Raw genomic sequence first — 8,429 nt, forward strand, 5'->3', positions numbered from 1 at the left:
CAATTTTGAATAAATTAGCTTTAATATTTACTGATTTATCGAAGATTTTGTATTTCTCTAAATTACCGTTATATGGGATGTGGGCGTAGTTATCGTCCAATTTTAAAAATTTTTGTATGCTGTACCAAGGCCAACATTTGTGCCAAGTTTGGAAGACATTGGTGCAGCGGTTACCAAGATATACACATGTAACCATAAGTGGGCGTGGCTGCGCCCATTTTCCAAAAATTTATAATATTCTTATTTTTCGTCTGAAAGTTATTGTAAATATCAATTTTAATTATCTTCAGTAGTTACTAAAATATCGCAGTTTTCGTATTTCTGGAAATTACCGTTATATGGGAGGTGGGCGTGGTTACAGTCCGATTTCGCCCATTTGTAATACCATCCGTCCTACGCCAGAAAGAAGTACACGTACCAAGTTTCATTAAGATATCTCAATTTTTACTCGAGTTATCGGGGGCACAGACGGACGGACGGACGGACAGACAGTCACCGCTTAACCGATTTCTCTTTTCATTCTGATCATTTATGTATACAATTGTCTATATCTATCTCGATTCGTTTTGCCTGTTACAAACAACCGTTATGTGAACAAAGTTATAATACCCTTGTGCACAAGTGCGCTCGGGTATAAAAATACGCATATGAAAGATCACCAACCCAACTCGTTTGAAATTTGAGTATGTACGTTATAAAATATGTCGTTGCGAAGTGTACAGATGCTTTTTCGTTATACGAAAAATTAAAATTAAGAAGAAGAAAATTTAATTTTATGTTCCGTCTGATGGCAATTGAACCTGGACGCTCTTGGTACCAATTATATCAAGCGTCTTTGCACACTCAGCTACAGCCATACATGTTAATGTGTTTTCAAATGTTGAGTTTCAATCAACATCACAGCGCGCGATTAGTGCATGATGTCGTACCATGTATGTACATATGTATGTATGTAGGAAAGCCCTTACTACTTTCGAAATAAAACACTCGTTTTACATATATAGTCGGTTAACGCCGGGTGTACAAATATTTATTTAATATTAATTTAAGAAAATGTTTAATTACATAGATTGCAGCGTACGATGTGCGTTGGGTCGCGGTAGTTTGATGACTGTCCTTTTATGTTTCTGTTCATTTGTACTTCGGTTCGTTTGGCAGTGTGGAGTATTGTCGTAGTTCAGGGTTGCGTTTTTAAGTACGGCCGTACGTTAGTGCATCAGTGAGTCAGTACTCATTTCCGCTGCGTGCGTTGATTCCCACATTCGGCCATCCTGCGCTGTCATTCGACCCGAATGAAGGGTCCCACCTTTTCATGAATTCGGCAACTGTGGTAGTTCGCCCAGGCCCTCGTGGCCTCCAACCTTCGAGACTTCGTATCTGCCGTGCTCTAGTTTACGCAATACTTTGTAGGGTCCGAGGTATTTTGGTTTAAGCTTCAAACCAGGACCATATTGCGTGCGCTTAATCGCCACCAATTCATTGACGTTATACTCGACCTCTGCCTTACGACGCGAGTTGAAGGTCCTGCGGTTCTCTTCTTGAATCCTAGCTATGTTCTCTTGCGCTTGATGGCGGCTTCTTTCACGTTCGGAGTCGACTTCGTCTACCGCAGCGTCGTCTAAAATGGCTTGCAAGTCTGGTGCACCGGGTATCCGCATCTCTAGCCCAGTTAGTATTTTGAACGGCGTTACTCGCGTACTTCGTGGCCGAGTGTTGTTGATTATTTGCTGTACGCGATCCAAGTGCCGGTACCAACTACTGGGGCTTTCACAGCAAAGCTTCGATAACATCGGGACAACAACCTTATGTACCCGCTCGACCTGGCCATTTCCTCGTGGAACACCGGTAGCGATGAGAAGGTGCTGAATGGTTTCGCTCTCGCAATACTCCTTGAAGAAGGCCGATGTGAAGGCTGCACCTCTATCGGTGATGATGCGCCTCGGGTTGCCAAATACCGCGGCTTGCCGCCTAAGCCTGTCCACCACCGCCTCTGCTCCTGTGTTCTTCGTCGGATATAGCCAGACAAATTTTGAAAATGCGTCCACAACCGTCAGTATGTAGTTGTACGCCTTTTTAGTCGTCTCCATTGGACCAACGTGATCGAGGTGGAATGTACTTAAGGGACGATCTTCCTTGTTTATGGGGTTCAGGAAACCTTCACGTTTACCTGCCTTGCTCTCGTTGGTTATGCACTCTATGCAGCTTCTGACTACATGTTCGGCTTTGGACTTCAGCTGCGGGATAAAGAACGACTTCTCCACAGCGTCCTGCGTCTTCTTACTTGAAAAGTGTCCTTGGCGATGTGCCGCTCTTACAATCTCTTCCTCCATAAGTGATGGGACGACGATCAGCTCCTTGACGGGATCCTTGTGCAGTATTCCATGCTTCATGAAGAAATCCTCGTACTCCTCTCGTTCGACGATTTTCCGCACAGCTCTTACCCAATCGTCTCCTTCCTGAGCTTGCTTCAGGCGATGGATCAGCGAGTCTTCCATTAACAGGCACGAGACCCTACTCAAAGCGTCCACATGTCTCATCTTGGTGCTCTTTCGGTGCTCGATTTCATAGTCGAAATCTTGTAAGTACATCGCCCAGCGGGACACTCTGACAGGCACATCGCGTTTTTTTATCGTCTTGGTAAACGCGTTGCAGTCGGTTATAATTTTGAATTTTATACCCAACAGATACACGCGCAATTTCTTTAGAGCTTCTACGATGGCTAGGACTTCCAACTCATACGAGTGGTAATTTTCCTCGGCCGGCTTTGTCTTCCGGCTCATAAACTGAACCGGGTGGAACTCCTGATCCTCGTAGTTCTTCTGCAGCATCACCGCGCCGTATCCATACTTGGAAGCGTCCGTGTGTACCTCAGTCACTGCTTTTGGGTCATACAGCATCAGAACTGGTGCATGCACCAAGGCGGATTTTACTTGCTGGAACGCTGCTAACTGCTCGTCTTTCAGCTCGTATCTCACATCTGGGCGCAACATGTCCGACAATGGCTTGGCGATAACTGCATAGCCCTCAACAAATCTCCTAAAGTACGAGGTAAGTCCGAGGAATCGTTGCATTTCCTTCCAATCACGTAGTAAAGGGAACTGCTTAATGGCATTCGTCTTATCGTCCGATGGTTTTATCGAACCGTTCTCGACGACATATCCCAGGAACTCTACCCTTTTCAGCAGGAACTGGCACTTACTCCACTTTATCTGCAACCCATTCGCAGCAGCCGTCTTCGGCACCACCTGTAGCCGTTGGATGCCTTCGGACTCGTCCTTAGCGGGAATTATCAAGTCGTCTATGTAGGCCACGACTATTCCGACCCTGATCACGTCTCTCAACACTGCGAAGATATACTTCGTANATCGTCCATGTAGGCCACGACTATCCCGACCCTGATCACGTCTCTCAACACTGCGAAGATATACTTCGTAAAGACAGCTGGTGAATTGCATATGCCACAGGGCACATACAAGAACTCGTATTGTCCGCTCCAGGTAACGAAATACGTATATTTCCGCGATTCGGCATTTACAGGCACATGGAAGAATCCATTGCTTAGATCGAGTGTTGTAAACACCTTGGCTCCCTGCAAACGGTCGATGACATCGTCCATCACCGGCATCGGGAAGTTATCCCTCACGATCTTCTCGTTCAATCGTCTGTAGTCGCAGCAAAGTCTTTTCTCGCCATTCTTCTTAGGAACAAGCACGACTGGTGATGCGTACTCGGAAGTACTGGGTTTAATGACCCCTTCCTCTAGCCATAGCGCTACCTGTTCATCTACCAAACATTTGTCTGCATACGACGTTCGCCTTGGTCTTTCGTAGACTGGAATCTCATCCTTCATAATTATCTTCATTTCTACCGGCTAATCAGCGTTTCTCACAGGACTGTACGTCTCTATCATCTGGCTTATTTCGCTTGCTTGCATTCTATTCAGATGGGACAAGCCGACGCGTGGTGATTCTTCCTCGCTGGCCAGCAGACACAATTCTCCCAGTTCTCCAACCAGTTCAGCGATTCGATTATAATCGACTTCAAGCTCGATAGCTTTATCGTCCTCTTTGCCGCCTGCAAATCTTCGTAAGCCCATCTCTTTGTATGTTGGCTCCGTTGTACTGCCGCGTTTAATGACGCCCGTCTGGTGCTTGCCTGTACCAATGGCACATACAACTCCGCGCTCGGTAGCGCTCGCACTGTGCTTCTTCACCGCACCCATCGACACCTCGTTGTGCCTACGCCGTTCAAGGGCCGCCGTCGTGCTATTATCAGCACCCGCATCAACAGCTCCTACCATCTGCTCGTTGTGCATACGTGATTCGTCGGAAACAAGTGTGTTCGCAGCTACTTCGACAAGCGAGGGTCTCTTGTTGGATTCCCGCAACCGCTTCATCCGCCTGCTTCTCTTCCTTAGTCCGCTTTTCCTGGAAATCCGCACCGTATTCAGTCACTACTAGGTCAACCTGTTTCAGTACATCGTTACCTATGACCACTGCATAGCTTAAGTCGCATTCATTAATTACATGGAACATAATATCCAACGGTATGCTATCTATGACCAGGTGCGTGGTGAAACTACCCATCGTCACTAGCTCGCTATTACCTATGCCCACTAATCGCCGCTTATCTTTACCTAACTCTACGTCCAACCTCAACATAAGTAAAGTATCGTATCGCATTAAGCACAGATCGGAGCCGGTGTCAATCAGCGCTGAAATTGTTTGCGCCATCATGTTGGGTGTGTTGAAGGTTATGTCCTTGAAGATCAAGCTACTCCGATGCCCCCTTTTCGTCACTGCATGCGTACTGGCTTTGTCTTGCTTGGGTGGATTACTCTTCATGCATTCGGCCACTCGATGACCTTCTCCTCCGCAACCATAGCACTTAATGGGGTTTCGTGGGCAGTTCTTGGCGAAATAAGAAGTATCGCCACATTTAAAACATCTCCTCCTCACCGAACTGGAACTCGGTACAACTTTGTTTGATGACGTTAGTTGACCTTGGTTCGCCGCCGACTGTTGACACTTCCCTGCAGTAATTCTTTCGTAGATCTGGATTTGTTCTTTAAGACCGCTGATGGACTTCGCCTGGTACAGGTTAATTTTATTCGATTTTGAGTCCGGTATACCGTCGATGAAGTATTCTATTAGGCTGATGTCATCTAGGTTTGCAGACCTGCCGATTTCCATCAGACTGTGCAGGTACTCGCGTAAATCTTCATTTGGACGTTTACGGCGATTCCTCAATGCGCGATGTACCTCGACTGCCGACGTTTCCGTTCCGAATTCCTTCTTCAACGCTAACTTGAGCGATGCCCAACTACTGATGCCTGCCTGGCTACGCACAAACATTTTAGCAGCCCCTTTTAATAACTGCTTGGCATAGATATATTTTTGCAGTTCGCTCCACTGTACGGCTAAGCCATTTTCCTGGAAGTCTTGCAACCACTGTTCGAGGCTGGGCTGACCTGATCCGCTGAATGGAGTCAACGAATCTTCAATATCACGAAGTGTGAATATTGAGCATTCGGTGGTCGAACCACGTTCGCTGCGCCTGCTACCCGCGTCGTCGAATACCGCATCTTCATCTTCGCTAACATTCAGGCCGAAGTGTTCCATCAACCTGTCCTGTAGCGTAGCTTTACGTCCACTGGTCATTAACCCTAGTCTTTCCAGGTTTTCCTTAAGTCCGTCTACTGTCAACGCTAAAATCTGTTCTCGGTCCATGGTCTTACAAATTCGCTTAATGTTAAAATCTCAGAATTATGGGTAAATGTTATTATTGTAAAATATGTGGAAAGTTGAAATATGGAGTATATTTAATCTTCAATTACAAATTAAACTGCTCACAAATTACAAAACAAATGTTGCAATATCAAACGCTTTAAAATTATATAATTATATTTGGTACTTTTTTTATGACCACCAGTCTACTGTATTAAAATTTTTATGCTACCCTGGTTTTATTCGCCACGGCTGTGTGCAATTTAACTACACTGGACCGCTAGGCATATGCCTGTATACATATGTACACGCAACCGTGCTTATGAACAACAAAATTACTAAACAGTATTATACATACATACAAGTAAAAAGAAATGACAAGAACAATAACACTTAGCTTGCTATACGTTGTCAAACCGTTGTCCTCTACCCTGGCGCCGTTGTGGTGGAATGCTTCCGTTGTCGTCCTCTGCTGCGTTATGCTGCTACGTCGCCGTTGCGCCGCTCGCTTATCCGTTGCGCTGTTTTGCGTTTCGCTGCTGCTGACTTGATGGTCTCGTTGCTTTACGCCTGCGTAGTAGTTCTCGCTGCAACTGCCGAGCCTCTGCCACTACTAACGATGTTGCTAGCGCCGTTATATTTGTGGCCTTTTTGCCTTAAAGCTCGCCGTTAGGACCGTTGTAGCGGTTTGGCAAAAGTACACCTTGCACAATATTAAGTTGTTTTAATTGATTTGTATTTTACCCGATTCCGCCGATTATATTCATATATTATCTTGAGTTTTAGGATTTAGTTTTTGCCAACTTAGTTTTTAGTTTTGCAACTTAGCTTTTAGTTTATTTGCAACCGCACGAAAGAAATATATTTTCGGCAATGTCCGCTGCTCACTTTGCGTGCAAGCCAATGTACACATTCACATACACAAGGAAATGTTCTATTCTTNCGTTTTTGCCAACTTAGTTTTTAGTTTTGCACACTTAGCTTTTAGTTTTTATTTTTGCAACCGCACGAAAGAAATATATTTCGAAATATGCAAATGTCCGCTGCTCACTTTTGCGTGCAAGCCAATGTACGTATTCACATACACGAGGAAATGTTCTATTCTTTTTAATTTAATTATCGCGCCACTTAACACGCGGGGCTATATCCCTTTTCTGGCACCAATTTTGTAGGAAAGCCCTTACTACTTTCGAAATAAAACACTCGTTTTACATATATAGTCGGTTAACGCCGGGTGTACAAATATTTATTGAATATTTAAGAAAATGTTTAATTACATAAATTGCAGCGTANTCTTTCGAAATAAAACACACTTGATGACTGTCCTTTTATGTTTCTGTTCATTTGTACTTCGGTTCGTTTGGCAGTGTGGAGTATTGTCGTAGGTCAGGGTTGCGTTTTTAAGTACGGCCGTACGTTAGTGCGTCAGTGAGTCAGTACACATTTCCGCTGCGAGTAGTCCGTGCGCACATGTATGTATGTGTTGGCACCCCCCTGCAGTAAATCGCGCTAGTTCAGGACTAGCGCAGAACTAGCTCTTTAAGAGGCGGTACTGGTTCTCGATCTATCCCAACGCAATGCTTTCAACTGTTTCTTTTTACATGGCGATGTCCTACGAAGTGGAAATTGCCCCCCTCTGCAGAACTTTCGAACTAGTTCTAAACTGGTTTCATTTTGGACAGTTCTGGGACAGTAAGTTTCTATGAGAAAAAATTTTAAAAATCGATTATTAGATTATTTTTCTATTCTAAACTGGTTCCATTTTAGACACATCTGTGACAATAAGTTTTTTATTAAAACAAAATTCTGATTATTCGATTTTTTGATATTATCTCCTTTTTTCTGTTCTTTTACAGATTGCATTCTATTAAATTTTTATTTATTTTTTTTATTTTGTTTATATTAAGCGGCACTCATTTTAAATTTTTTAAATCTGAAAATCACAACTGCCTCCACCGCAATTTGAACTCGTTACCAACGATATTAGAGGCCGAGGTCTTCCCGCTGAGCTATTTTCGTATTGTACGAGAAGTGAGAATTTGTGCATTTACTTCTCAACAGAGCGCAACTAACACACCGAGAGTTTCAACTGTCCCTCTCTGCAGCCGTTTTGCACTAATTCAGAGATGGTTCTGAAATGTGTAGGACGGAACTAGCGCTTTAAGAGACTGTCTCTTAATTTTACTGCAGGGCCCTTTGCATGCTTTGTATACATACATGCTTTCTTAATTACATATGAAAAGCATCCGAGACGCGCAAAACGCCATCCGTGCAGTGAAAATGCTTCATTTTAATACGGGCGTATTTGATTTGAATATTTCCATTATACGTAGTGTATGTATAATGAAAAAATCCATTTTGGTAAGCCTTTTCACTTGATTTAAAAACGAACATTTTTAAACGGTAATCAAATAAAATTTTTTTATTCTTACAACAAAATGCCAACGGCAAAACAGACAGAGAAAACCCACGCTGCTAAGTGGCATTTCCATGCTTTGAAGACAGTAAATAAGTCACAACAATAACGTGCATTATTTTATAGAAGTATATTTGCATGTACATACTTACGTAAATATTTAGTGCCAAATAATATGGCTGAGTGCTTTTAACAACTAGTATTGTTTTTTATTTTATTTTATTTTTTTGGTAATACAACAAAAAAATTTTTTTTAATAAAAAGTACAAGAATATTAAAATAGCAAT

Source organism: Rhagoletis zephyria, unplaced genomic scaffold (assembly GCF_001687245.7).
Source record: "Rhagoletis zephyria isolate East Lansing unplaced genomic scaffold, Rhagoletis_zephyria_1.1 Rzeph_scaffold_01256, whole genome shotgun sequence".
Classification (NCBI taxonomy): domain Eukaryota; kingdom Metazoa; phylum Arthropoda; class Insecta; order Diptera; family Tephritidae; genus Rhagoletis; species Rhagoletis zephyria.